The sequence below is a fragment of the Pteropus alecto genome, unplaced genomic scaffold (genome assembly GCF_000325575.1).
Source record: "Pteropus alecto unplaced genomic scaffold, ASM32557v1 scaffold16, whole genome shotgun sequence".
Taxonomy (NCBI): domain Eukaryota; kingdom Metazoa; phylum Chordata; class Mammalia; order Chiroptera; family Pteropodidae; genus Pteropus; species Pteropus alecto.
The window spans coordinates 7,740,191-7,755,135 of NW_006438867.1; the positions used below are offsets into that span (position 1 = coordinate 7,740,191).

General features: G+C 40.6%; 1 long non-coding RNA gene and 1 pseudogene across 1 annotated transcript in view; both read right to left on the reverse strand.

Moving 5' to 3' along the window:
• Positions 1–6,362: 6,362 nt before the first annotated feature.
• On the reverse strand, positions 6,363–6,481 carry LOC112482922 (annotated as a pseudogene).
• Positions 6,482–7,915: 1,434 nt separating this feature from the next.
• LOC112482891 overlaps positions 7,916–14,945 on the reverse strand; it is a 10,458-nt gene continuing 3,428 nt past the window's right edge. The window contains exons 2-4 of the long non-coding RNA XR_003047443.1: positions 11,248–11,349; positions 10,440–10,551; positions 7,916–8,587 (exon numbers count right to left, since the gene is read on the reverse strand). This is a non-coding gene — a long non-coding RNA (uncharacterized LOC112482891). The remainder of the gene's footprint in view (positions 8,588–10,439; positions 10,552–11,247; positions 11,350–14,945) is intronic.

Below are 14,945 nucleotides of genomic sequence, written 5' to 3' on the forward strand. Positions count from 1 at the left end.
TCCCCCCCTGGCGCCCCGGGGCGCCTGAGCCCTTGGCCTCCCGGCTCGGGTGGAGGGAAGTGGTGTGGCCGCGGGCAGTGGGCTGCGGACCAGAACCGGCGCCGGAGAAAGCAGAACTTGGACGATCTAGGCCTTGCCAACGCAATAACAACAATAATGGTAATAAAAGCAAACTGAACTTGCGTATGGAAGATCTTTGGCATTCAAAACTCGATTCGATTCTAAAAACTGCCCCAAGGTGGATTATAATTACATTTCGCAGACAGTGAAATCGCCACTCAGACTTCAACTATCTCAGCTTCCAGCAGCTGATGTCCGGGTCACGGCTGGTCACAGGCCCAGCCAAGGAAGGACTCGGATGTTGGTGGCACGGTTCGCCGCCTGAGGCTGCGTCTGGTGGGCTCCAGGCTTCTGCAAGGTGGAATGAAGAGAGTTCGAGACAGACATCGCAAATTTGGCCACTGTCTGCATGATTTGTGTCGCTTTTTTTTTCTTTCTGTATTCAGGCGTGGCGATTTATTGGATTCAAGCAGAAAGGTGCCTGGGTTCCACATTTAGCCTTAGTGGTGTAGACAGCTGCAGTTAGAAGAAAACACGGTTCAGACAGACCAGAAATGCGGCTTTGATGAAGGAGAAATTAATAGCTTCTCTCTTGCGGAAGCTGAAGCAACAGGTGCTGATGCTATTAAAGCAGCAGTGATTATTTTTAAAGGAACGAGTGACCCTTCGGATACGGTCTGGAAGTCGGCCGACCTGACATCCAGGCTCAGCCCTACCCGTAAAGAATCATTGCGTTTTGCTGCCCTTGGTTTCTGAATCTTTAAACTGGAACATAGGACGCGGTGACCACCACGGTCCCTCCCAAGACTGCGACTGTAGAACACAAGGCAGTTTTACTCACAGCAAAGACACTGCTGTCCAAGCCACCGTTGAGCACTCATGTATGCTTTGTAAGTGCACAGACTCACTCGTCGTTGCCCTTCCATGCCCCCAACAAAACCAAATCAAAGGGGAAAACCTACCCTAAGCCCTCCACCCCCAACAAACACATTCTGTTCACCAAAACTCTCTCCAAACGTTGAACTTTACTTCATTGCATTTTAAGTTACTTTTAGCTGCACGCACGAAATTACGTATTTTAAATGCCACAGCCACCAACTTTTCTTAACCTAATAAGTTAAAGATACAAATTATTCATTCAGCAAATACATGCTAAGGGCTTATGGTTTCCTCTGCTCTGTATTGGGTACTGAGGAATCCCCAAGAAGCTAGACATCATGGCCATTTCCTACAAACAGAGCTTAAAGTCTCTGGAGCAAAACGGAAATTAGATAGAAAGACAACGAATCAAATAGGCAAAGATAATACAAGTGTGAGAACAGCTATGATGGGTGAATCACAAGGTCAGTTTAAGAACATAACCTGGGAATAGGGAGGGGAGGGATGTCGGAAAAATCAGAGGAGCGGCACCTAAAATTAGACCAGATGAAGCTGAGTGAAGACTAGGTTTTCAAAATGTCTTTCTTGGAAGATACTATTAGCTAATATTCATTCGGGGCTTACTCTGTGCCACGCACATGCCCACTCTCATTTGATCCTCACGGCAACTCTATGGAGAAGACATAATTGCTATTCTCAATAACTTGCCCAATCCATGCAGATAGAAGGTGTCAGTGTGCCCGGACTGCACCCAGTCAGCCAACTTCAAAGCCAGTCCACCGTGCTTAGTCACCACACTGTCCACTGCGGTAAGCCCAGGGTTAACAGTGGACTCCACGCCAGTCACCAGACGGTGAGTATCGTCATTTTCCTGTGGCTCCATAATTTGATCTGGCTGGTATTCAGAGAGTTAATACTTCATTTTTTCCCCCCCAAAGGGAAAAAATGCAAGAGAATCATCTATTTCTTCAGACAGTTCCTATGCCATACCCTCCTTCCGCTATTCATTTATTCTCGTCTCCAGAACACCCACGATTTGGCAGACTTTATTTATGAAGAAAGAAATGTTGAACGTTTTCATGTTGGAATTGATTTAGTGACCTGGTAGTGCCACAGTTTACACACAATACGTTTTTCCCATATCGTTCACGCTTCAGTCTACAACTGGTAAACTTGGAAGTGTGGAGCTCTGAGCACATTCACTCTTTTAAACATTTTCCTGTTCCTTTTTTCCTTAGGAGTTAAGGAGAAGCCTGTTTCATGGTTACTTTATGTGGTGGTGGATTGTCTTCGATGCTCAGGGACCATTTATATCACGCTTTTCCTCCCTGTGATTGATTTTGCCTTTTCTTGGTGTCTATAGTATGTTGTATCGAAACTGTATAAAATAAGTCGTCAAATACTTACTGAGCTTCTCTGTGGAAGGTACCATTAAGATGGTCTTATTCCTTATAGAAGAAATTTTTTAAATTTTTCTCACTGTCCTTAAGAGACAGCCTCAACCGTCTCACTAGTCTCTTCTGAGAAACTGTAACTAGTAATCATAACACATAGGTAGTAGTAATAATTTATTATAATCAAAACTAAATGTCAGGCTGACTGCCAAAATATATTTAAACACATATGAAAGAATTCTATACAAAAATTCCATTAAAAAAGTTGAATTCTGGAGACATGAACTACACAAGTATATTTTGAGATTATTTCACCTTTCAGTCAGTGTGTGTATGTATGTGTGTGTGTGTATACATATACACACATATAAAATACAATTGACTTAAAAACAAACTTCAGACATATCTTCAATAGTACAAGTAGAAAATTATGTCATGAAAGAAATGAGTGCTTATAACTTTGCTAACTGGCGTTGATACAAATCATATGGAGAAAATCATATTTCATTTGGCTGGCAGTTCTAAAAGCTGCAAGATCTACAGTGTTTTTCTGTGAGTTTTAGCAAGAACAGAAGGTTCTTAGCATCTGTACACCAGTCAGCAGTCTGTTTAGGAAGAATGGCTTTCACTGGGTTCATTCATTTTTTTCCCTCCTCTTTTATAAATAGAAGTAGTATTGAAAATCCGTATTTGGTTTACCAGAAGTTCTTTTAAGTTAAAGTGTTTATGTTAATTTACATTTTTTTCCAGTTTTGTCTTGTGATTACTTAACCTCATCTGAAAATAAAAATGGTCATAAAATTTTGAAAAAAAATCTTTCTTGTTGCTTGTCAATGTTTCTTCTTTCATCCTCCTATTTTTCCTTGTAATTAATATACTGACTTTCAGAAAAGTAATTTCCACATTTTAAATTCTTTTCTTCTCACCTATCATTAACTTTAAACATCTGACATACTTCTCTCCCTCCCCTGTCCTCACCCCTAACCCCAAAATTTACTGAACCGTTTTTATGTTGACGTTGATGTTTATTATTGTTATATTTTCTTTTTGGAGATATAGTTAAAACCCACTCAGGACTTCTTCCAGTAATGCCCGAGTATCTAAAAGGGCGGCATAAACAAAATTAACATAACATCAAAAAGCCTACAATGAATGTTTGCAAATCATATATTTGATAAGAGTCTAGTATCCAGAGCACTCATGCAGCTCTACAACAAAAAGACAAAATGACCCCATTAAAAAACAGGCAAAAGACTTGAACAGACATTTCTCCAAAGATACAGAACAACCAACAAGCACATGTAAAGATACTCAACATCATTAGTCATCGGGGAAATGCAAATCAAAATCACAATGAGATACCATTTCACACCTGCTGGGATGGCAATAATAACAGTAATCATCAGAAAATAACAAGTATTGGAGAAGATGTAAAGAAGCTAGAACCTTACACAATGCTAGTGGGAATATAAAATGATGCAAATACTGTGCAAAACAGTTTAGACATGGAATAACTACATGACCCTGCAATTCCGCTCCCAATTACATAACCCCAAAGAGCTGACAACTTGTCTATATAAAAATGTGTACACAAATGTTCTCAGCAGCACTATTCATAAAAGCCCAAATGTGGAAACTCAGCGTCCATCAACTGATGAACAGATAAATAAAATGTGGCATAGCCATACAATTAGAGTATTATTTGGCCATAAAAAGCAATGAAGTACTGATACATGCCCCAATATGGATGAACCTTGAAAACATTGTGCTAAGTGAAAGAAGCCAGGTATAAAAGGCAAATAGTGTATGATCCTATTTATATGAAACGTCCAGAACAGGCAAATCCACAGAGACAGAGAGTAGATGAATAAATTGCCTGGGGCTGAGGGAAGGGGAGAAGGGGAAGTGACTTCTTGGTGAGCATGAGGTTTCCTTTGGGAATGAAATATTCTGGAACTAGAAAACGGTGAGAGTTGCACAACATTGTAAATGTACTAAATGTCACTTATTTTATGTTCTGTGTATCTTACCACAATAAAAAAGAATTCAGAACAAAAACATTTTTTTTTAAAAAAAGGCCACAGCTATGCCCATGATGTCGCACGAAGGTTATGAAGCAGATTCATCCGTTTCGAGGCGCTATTTTCTTAATGATAAATGGTACTGATAACCAGTTAACGAACTTAACTAGGTCATCCCCAAAAATTCACAGGTTGAAGCTTTAATCTCAATGTTACCGAACTTGGGGATAGGACCTTTGGGTCATAGAGTGGGGCCTTTGACCTATAGGGCTGGTGCCCTTCTAAGAAGAAGGAAGGACACCAGGGGTTCTCGCACAGAGAAAAAAATCACACGAGGACACAGGGAGAAGGTGGCCCTCGGCAAGCCAAGGAGAGAGCCCTCAGGAGAAACAAAACCTGCTTGCTCCTCGATTTTAAACTTCCGGTCTCCATAACTGTGATGAATAAATGTCTGTTCTTGAAGCCACGAGTCTGGGATATTTTGTTACGGCAGCCCAGGCTGACTGATCTCCCTCCCTGTCCCCACTTACTCTGACACAATAACATCAGGAACACCATAAGGCAACCGCGAGGTCATCCCAAAATTCAAGGCAGCTGGGGTCATAGTTTTACCTGCGGACCATAGAGAGATGACTTGAAGTGACAGGAGTATGTGCTAAGAACAGTTTTGAAAATATTAGCTACCCATCTAGAAGAGGATCAGTAAATGCGTGTTGATTCTAAGCGGTGAGACAAGGGAGTCTGGCTGCAACGAGTTGAATCTCAGACATAGACATGTTTAATTTTCCCCCAGAACATTTTATCCACATCTCTACTGATGTAACTGGGATCATGATTCCTTTTGTCTTCCCTCATAGAGGATAACTCCTTGAAGGCAGAAATCAAATCTTGCTCATCTTAGAGTCCCCACTCAACGTCTCAGTTGCACTTAGAGTAGACTCAGTTTACCCAGTCTGTAAATATTCACTGAGCCCATGCTCTATGCCAGGCACAAAAATACTCAACATTGAATTGAAGTGTTAATTTCAAGAAATTTGAAATCAGTGAAACTTACTTCGATATCGCCATTTTGACTATAGAAGCTCAGGTATAAAATGTCAGGTAAGACTAGGGTAAAAATCCCCATGTCCGGGAAGAAGTCCTTGGACAGTGGATTCAGAGGGAAGGGAATGGCCAGTCAGAGCCTCCCATGGCTTTGTCCCCTGCCAACCTATATTTGAGTCTTAAGGTGAGAGACATTTGAAATGAAAGAACGTGCAAGAAACGGACACGCTGTTCCCTGGATGTCATCAGGTGACGTCGAAATGTAAGCCATCCACAGGGTTCGGTGCCAGCAGCTCTCATCGGTGGCAGGAGAAGCGCTTTGTGATGCCATCGGCACTCCTGAATTTGCCTCCGCACCTGGAGCTGGTTAGGCGACAGCATCACCAGTGCCTTCTGCCAGGTGCTAGCAGTGACACCAAGGCTTCTGTTCTCGGCACAGGGGGTGGCACCACTCAGAGCTAGAACTGCACAAGGAAACTGCGCCAGCCTCATTGTCACCAGAGGATGAGCTCGAGAAGCACATGGGGCAAATATTCTGTGGGTGGGCTGGTCCCTGCAGAACAAGAGAAGGTAGAGAAACGTCTAATACTGGGGAGTATGAAATCACATTGTTTCACAACCAGCTAAGAAACGAGGTTCCTTGAATATAATTTCGTGTTTCGTATTAAAATAATTCAGGAGCACTTTTGGATCGTAGGTTGCTTAGGATTTCTCACCGCTAAGATCATTGTTTTTCTATGGCCAGGTCATAGAAAAAAAAATCGCATTTATGCTGGGTGTTTAGATTTGATAGAAATAGGAATTTCTTTCATCAAAGTTGCCTCACCAGTCTCCCAGTAAAAACGTGAAAAGATATTAATTTATTTGTTTGTTTGTTTGTTTATTTTAGGTGAAGCAACCCTTGGTTGACCTCACGGATTGCAAGGACCTTGTCAGCTTACAATCTCTTATTTTTTATTTTTTATGCTTACAGCACTTGGTCCTCCTAGGTGGTCTCCCATCCAAGTACTAACCACTCCTGACCCTGCTTAACTTCCGAGATCACGCAGGATCGGGCTTGTTCAGGGTGGCATGACTGTAGACTGCTGCTTATTTTAGCAGAAGCAGAATGAAAGAATTCACAGCGAAGCCTCACAATCATCATAATTACCCCTGTCCAAACGCTTAAATTTTTCTAAATCAAGCCCTCCCCCGTTTGACGGTTTCAACCTTTTAATTTAATTTTTGGTAACTTTTGAATTAGTAAGAGATTTTCTTTGGCTTTTGCAAGAAGTCAGTCTCTCAGGAAACAACTGAATTAAACTTTGCATTTGTTTAAAGGTCCTTGGATAGCACCTCGCATCTGCATTTCTTCAAAACGTCTCCATTGCAAGAACTAAGCAAGAAGTATAGCATTTAAATGAGCAGGAAAATGTTTAACGAGTTCCATATTCTAAAAATGTTAGCGTCCCAGGAACATCTTACGACTTAAATATTTCAGACCACTTTCCAGCCTTACAGTATTTGGGATACTTCTTGCTTGATATTGTAAGTTCTTACATAATGTAACAGCTTTTTGGAACGTCTCCAACTGACGAGCCTTCATTGCCTAATTCGAAAAAAGGTTTTTTAAAAAAATATTTTTTAATATGATGGCTAGGTGGAGGACCAGGGGAAGGAGGGAGCAATTGGAAGGATTGTTTTATGAACTATGTAGATGTCTAACCAATGTACTGTATACTTGGAACTAGTTTAAATAAATAATTTTCTTTTAATTTTTTTATGTTTGAAAATATACTTGAATAGCTCTACGACTGAAGCTCAATCAGCTAACAACTACCATTTATTGAGCATCTGGTATATGCTAAATTTTTTGATATCATTATAGTGTCTCTTCTGATAAGTACGTTAAGTAAGCCAACAAAGGTTTAAACGTATCCTCTTTTCTAAAATTTTCTAATCAATTAAAATTTCCAGCCAATGTAGAATATCATCCAATTAATTTTAATACAAACATTGTTAGTTTTCCTTTCCCAGCTTTGCTTTTCAATGAATTGGTTTCTAATGTTACACAAACGAGATGAGCTGTCTTAGAGAAAACAGACAGATCACTGGAATTCTTCATTTCTTTATCAATTTCCTTTTTGATGGACAGTGGCTTGATTTTTTTCAGGTGCATATATTTCTAGTTATTTTATTTCTGGAAGTGGATCAATGCACTTTGGAGACATGAGGTCCAGAAGGAAATATTAGAAAAAATGGAAAGCAGAAAAGTATAGAAAGGTTTAAGGTGATACAGTCTTCGGCCTAAAGCAAATAGGAGGAGGGCAGTTGCTTCAAAACTACTTTTAACAATGTGAAGGGTTGTTTTAGGGAGACCCTTAGCCTCTGGCACAGAGAAGACAGACTAGAGGAAGCGAAGCTAAATTGCAGAAAGAGATATTAAAGCAGTGTAAATGAAGAAGCAGTAACGTAGTCATATCAACTCTAGCCTCGGGACGAGGGGAATCTTAGGATAATTCTGCCAATAGGGCCAGGATTAGTTAAACCGTTGAGGTTCCTCACTGGTATTCCTTGACTCCTACTCTGCGATATAAAAAGTTAAGCTTACGGCAAAGAAAACAGCAAACAGTTTATATCTGGTCTTTTGGTATCAATCCGACTTCCTGACTTTCTCAAGCAAATAAAACATTTTAAAACAAGACAAAATCGCCTTATTAAAGTATCTGTTCTCTCATTCCAATAATATTCAAATAAAGTTTTGGAATATGATGCATTTAAGTACTTCTGAGAGTGGGAGGAAAAGGAGCGAGAGAGTGTGACTTGTGGCTTGGGGGTGACCCTGAGACCTGGTCTGGTCTGCTGGAGTCACTCTAAAGCCATCCAGACGACGTTTCAGATGTAGGCAAACTACATTTATAGACTGAGTCAAGCAAATTGGACAGTGTAAGTGAGCACTGAACGAGTGGGAATATGAATACATTGGGCCAAATAAATGGTCATATTTATAGAATGCAGTAAAACTCATATCTCTCACTGTACTGGAAGAGGTCTTGCCAACTGGATCGAATGCAGTGGTCATGATATTGAGTGTGGAAACCACAGGAGAGGCCAACTCAGCTCTTTCAATTGGACTTCCAACTTCTGTCATCCTATTTCACATGCACTTGAATATTCAATCTCCTCTTGCTAGAGAACGGATTATAGGTGCTAAGAAATAAAACGAAACAAAAAAAAAAACCACAAACGAATAAGTAAAAAAAAAAATTCCTCTTGAACTCATTCATACATTTCCAGAATCTTATGAGGCTGCCAAACTCTGCCTAATTTTTGAGAAAATATAATCCATATGTTGCTTGATAGGAAGAGAAGGATTAAGCCAGACTCCAAGTAATAAAAAAAAAAAAAAGGGTAATTGGTTCCAAGGCACAGCCCTTGTTTCTGGTTTTTTCATTATGGCGGGTCCCGTTTTGGTGCTCTTGGAGAAGCTGAAGATCTGGGCTTGGTTTACTTTCAAGTCTGAGTGTGGGAATAGATTTGGCCTCCTGCAGCAGGAAGCACTGCCCTCCACTTGTTGATTTCCCTCCACTTGTTGATTTCCCTCCACTTGCTGATTTCCGGTGGAAGGAACGAAGGAACGGAGCACTCTGACATAGGCTGGTATTATAGGGGCGGAGTTGGGAGTAGACCACGAGCTAACTAAACCAGAGGATTTTTCTAAAAGACAAACAGAGAAGTCCAAGAATAGTCTCTTCTTTTCACGTGGCACTGGAAGTGAGCACTGCCTCTGGATGGAGGCATTTTGACACTATTTGTCATGTCTCCAACTCACTGGAGAGTCTAAGATTCCTAGGATAATGAAAGCTTGGGATTCTGATCATCGACATGTATCAGATCTTCAGACGCCCTTAATTGATACCCATTGTGTTCAATTTCACAATTGGCTATAGATTTCAGGAAACTCCAGCATTCAAGTGTTTTTTGTTTTTTGTTTTCTTTTCTTTCTAAGAGGTAGGTTAAAGGCAATATAAGTGCCCTAGTTTTTAATCGAGTGATTAAAAACATGCTGTATCTGATTCACTAAATAAAGTAGGAAATCTGGAGGGGGGTGTGTTTGTTTTTACTTTTTTACTTGCAGAGAACTTCAAATGTGGAAAAAGAAAGGCTTGTATAAGAATAGTCCAAAGAATGTCAGTATATCCCTTTAGCATAATCACCGATTGTTAACATTTGGGCAATCTGTTTTATGTCCAAACCATGACATAAAAATGAATTAACCCTGTTCCTTCTGATTTGGGACTATCTGTCATATAGACGTGTAGACAAAACCACCAACATTACTAATTGTACACTGCTCATTAGAAGAGAACCAAAAACCATTCTCTTACACCAGTCATTGATTTATGCTTTCTACCTGCTGTCAACAAGTGATTAAATCTAAATCTTATGCTTGTTCAAACACATTATTTGGGTAGCCCACTCCTAACAGCTTGGCTAACTTTACACATATTATGATGCTGAACTTGAGGCTCTAAGTGCTAAGTTGAAGAATACAATTCCAGGCTTTTCAATACAGAGAAAAAAATATGAAAGCCATAAATGGCCCAAGATTTCCTGTCTTTGGCTCTTGCACTCCATCTTCTGGCTAAAAGTTGGCCATGAGACGGTTAAGTTAAACAAACCAAACCAACTGCTACCATCAAGTACATAACCTAGAGCCTCCTGGGCAGAGGATTTAAACCAAAGAAAGGCCTTGACATTGTATCGGTGAAAATGGGGAGAAGCGTAATCTACGACATCAGAAAGAAGATGACCGTGAGGTTGAAACGGTACCCTTCGCTCACCTGGAATGTCAATGTGAGAAGCCGACTTCAGGAGGTTTTACGGCCCGGCAGAAGAGTGATAGAAGTAGGGGACATGGAGGTCGGGGTGAGGGTTGGAGGGCCAGGCATGGAACACTCGGCTGATCATCACACTTTTGCTTTAAATCTTAGGTAAGCTTTCTCCAAGTCACCACTCCTACACCTAGGTTCCTTGAAGGCAAGAACCACGTCCAATTTACCTTTGCATCATCCACAGACCATGGAGTTTCTCGTTGAATGAGTGAAGTAAGAATGAGAAACTAATTCTTTCCATCTATTTAACGCGTGCAGACATCCTGTTAAAGATTTAACCTGAAACACAAATATCAAAATAATAAATTATTGCAGTACACAATAGCAAAATATCTGGGAACTAATAGCTTTTTAGTAGCAAGAACTGTACACACACATCTCTCTCCATAGTCATTTTCAATCTGCTCCTGAAAGCCAACCTATTTGCAGAAACGAATTATCCATTTAGACTTGAACTGGGCTATAATAAGAATACATTTGACATCCAAAATCAATAGTTACCCATTTGGTTTTGAAACATCATGATAAATAATTTTACAGATCCCATCTATAAACTCCATACACTGTGGGAACCCGATCTGGGTGTGATCACGTTTGCAACATACCCTTAGAGCAGGTGAAATAATTGTCACAATGCCGTGATACCGAGAGTCACAACGGAGTGAAACATGGAGCTTTAGCTTACCTGAGGGAACAGGCTTGGAATACAGCTTATTAGACCTTAAATTTAAATCTCTAAGAGACCTTTATGCACAGTCATTCCCCATTCATAACTGTGTTTGTTTTGACTCAGGAAGCTTTGCTGATAAATATCACTAGGGGTCAAAACACAATGCAATAGTATCCCAAATCCTGACCAAAGGTTAAAAATAGTGAAAATCAATATGTCATTGATCGAAGACCTACCATGTGCCATAGACTGTCTACACACGTCACTTCATTTAATCTGAACCCCCTTTGGAAGCATACTCACACCTGAAAACTGCCGTTTGCCTTTGGCCAGCTTCAACGATACTTCTGGCATCCTTGAAATTGCATCTGATCAGTGGTCGTCACTTGCATGGGTTACCACCGTACCTGAACAACGTCAGAAATACAAACACCGTGTGAGATGGAGATTTGTTGTTAAAACTGAAGCACAATGCTTTCTTTCAACTGTAGGTAAGCATTTCTATGTGAAACTCGGAGTAAAAATCTTTATGGGTTTGGAAATTGGGATTCTATCCGTCAGTTGAAGTATCGATCTATATTTATTATTCCAAGCCTATGATGAGTGTAAAAGCTGTAAAGATTATATAAAAGAAAGCATGTTGGCTTCAGGAGACATATCCTTTTTTAAGTCAACAGATGTTTACGCAAATTTAAATAATAAGTGGAAAAATAATAAGGATTAATAGATTGTATCATAATTCGAAACTTCGTAAATTTGTTTTGGTATACTAACATTCTTATGATTAAATAAAATGACATTTAAGAACTGTATTTATTTTCTGGGTTTTTTTTTTTTTTCAATTCTATATAAGCCATGATCCCTTTAAGGAAAAAAATTACCATTTTGAAATTATTTGATTTTTGTATGGACACATTAAAATCAGCATGTTAACCTTGCCACTAAAAATTTCACAAGGAAAAACTCCCAAATTGTTCTACAACAACATCCATGATAAATCATCACTGATCCAGAAATGATAAAGACTGAAGGAACAAAACTAATATATTTATTTTAAAATGAGCTACTCTAATATGTCACTCTTCTCTCAGTCACAGTTGAAAGTGAGTTCTATCCAGCATCATAAATATGCAGGTAGCTACCAGAGGAGAAATCTAGCAGCTGACAGTGAAGAAATTATTGTTCCTTCCCCATAATGTCAAATGTATTTTGTTTGACTGAAAAATAGTAAAAGCATCTTAATGTAGTAGGTTGACTGAAACAAATGACTCAAATTCTCTACCCTTCTATTGTCTTAGCAATGTGACTTAGGAGCCCCTCCTTTTGAGAGGTGGGGTCTATTTTCTCATAAGGAATCTGGGCAGCTTTGTGATTTACTGTCGCCATCAGAATGCTGCCAGAATAACTGCTGTGCTTGATCTCCAGAGCCCTTGCATACTTGCAGGCTTCTGCTCTCACTCTTTGAATGCTGTCATGCTCTGAGAACAAGCGCTGGAGGATGAGAGATCACATGGAGCAGAGATCAGCTGTCGGGGCTGATGGCATCCTAGACCAGCCAGATATCTGCAGCCATGTGAGTGAGCAGACATGAACCCAGCTGAGAGCCTCTGGGTCTGACTCAGATCAGCACAAATGCCCACCGGGCTAACAGAATGGTGAACAATAAATGTTTCCTATTCTGTTCCACCAAAGTTTTAGAGTTACTGTATGCCACTGAAGCTTGTGGTTACGGAAGTAGATAACTGATGGAATTAACAATGACTTTTTCAGAACACTATCAGGCTTATTCTTTTATTCCAGAAAGCTATGTTATGATGGTGATCTTTGCCTTTGGCCTCCATGACTCGATCACATGATGTCACACTTAGAATTCAGCCAAAGCATGGATTTCGTGTATTTCTATGAAGTAAGAATTATTATCTATAATTTATAATTTAAAACACACACACACACACACACACACACGCACACGCACACACACGCACGCACATACGTGCCCACGTGCACATACCCCTGAGGCTCATGACAGTCTGGAAGCTTTTTCAGACCCAAGTCAGGTCTATCTGACCCCAGAACTGTGTTCTTAGCCACCAAGTTATATCCTCTCTCCACTACATGTCTCCAGCCAGGACAGACAGGTTCACTTTACAAGAAGTCACCCTGTGGCCTGATAGATGATTTATTCTGGGGAGGAAATGAAGAAAGCCGCTTCCATTTGAAAACTGATACCTGTGCATTAAAACTAACTTGATTCTCTGGGAAAAGAAAGTCTGGTTAGCAGGCAGCGCTATAATCCCACCACATACTGGCACAGACGCTCAGTAAGAGTTCATGAAACTTATACATCAGTGAAATACGTCTAACAGCTTAAAGAAAGGAGATCTGTTAAAATTATGGTTTTATAATTCGGTCCTTTCTGTTACTCTCCTGACACATTTACTCTAAAATTAGGCAAGAGCAATTATTTGACCATATGCTTTTTAGTCTAGCACCATCCTCCCATTAGACTAAACTGATATTTGAAGGGAAGGCGGTGGGAAGGAAGCAGTATGTTTCAGAGAGATGCAAAGGAAATAAATCCTCTTGGATGTAAATATTCCAGCGAAAAGAAGTAAAAGTAATTGGATAGAGGAGCAGTTCTCAAGGTGGTTTCCAGACCAGAAGCATCAGGAGGGGCTGGGAATGTGTTAGAAATGCAGAGTCTCAGGCCTTATCCATACCCACGGAATCAGAACTTGGGAGTGCGTTTCAAGAGAGTCCGGGAGGAGTTGGGGTCTCCCGGCTCCCCGGCTCAGCTGGAGAAGCATGGAAGCAGGCAGGGGACAGGTAACTCACTGGCAAAGGTGTTCAGCCTGCCTGGGGTCCCCTCGCCTTGAAAAAATTTCCCTACTTTAAGCTGAACCTTCTGGCTGCCCTGACAAGGTCACAGCACCTTGTATGTCATGCAAAAAATATTTCCCAGCAAAGTGCTTTGCCTCCAGCTGTGAAATTGATTAGTGACCTTAAAGTCCCCAAAGAGTCTCCACTGGCAGCTGTAGTTGCTATTTTAAAACCATAGCAGTAAAGAGTGTGTGAGAGAAGAAGGTGTTGTGTATTATGTACAGGGAAACAGTTTTAAAATGTTTTCTTTTCTCAAAGTTAGGGAATGGCTCACCCAGAAGAAATATGACATGCTTTTACTTTCTATATTTTTAGTTAGAATAGCTTAACTTTTAGTCGACTGTTACAAAGCTACTTTGGAAATATATTGTACCGAGAAATTTAGCTTGTTGAGATTCAAGAGGCTGTGGAATTAGATGAATATCAGCCGGTGCTGATTCTGGGGACACTGTGTGTCCTAGCAGAAGGCTTGGCCGGGTGAACTGTCTACATGTATTCAGGGACACTGTCTGAAATAGGGGACAGAAATCCAAAGTGCTTTATATAACAGACATGACAGACTCAAGTGATTCCTCAGATCTGGATTTTTTCCCTCCAACTTCATTGCTTTCCTTAAGAATGAGCTTTAAAGGTCCAGTTCAAACCTCTGAGTCATTCATTGCCAGAGGATGTGAGGACATTGAACTTACAGAAAAATGAAGCCAGATCTGAGCTATTCTGTTCTATTAAACTAGCCATAACTTTATCCAGTGAGCATTTATTGAGCATCTACTATATGGAAGACATGCGTTAAGCACTGGGAATACAAAAGTAAAAAGGCACTTAGTCTGCAGGATGGAGTCAAGGTGGTTGTGCTAAAAACAAATCCAATTCAACCAGAGCACAGAGGAGAAAACTGACAGAAATACCAGAGAGGAGACTTCTACACTGGCTGAAGAAGAGGGAGAGGATATTTCGGGCAGGACGGGAGCCTCTGCAGACAAGCCAGTCTGAATATGGACTATGAGAAGTCCTGAGACTGCAGGCACGCTGGCAGCGGTAATGGGGCAGGGAGGAGGGGCAGGTGGGACGGATTCTGCAGGCAGCACAGAGGTAGGCGGGGCAGTGGGTGGGGCGGGGAGGC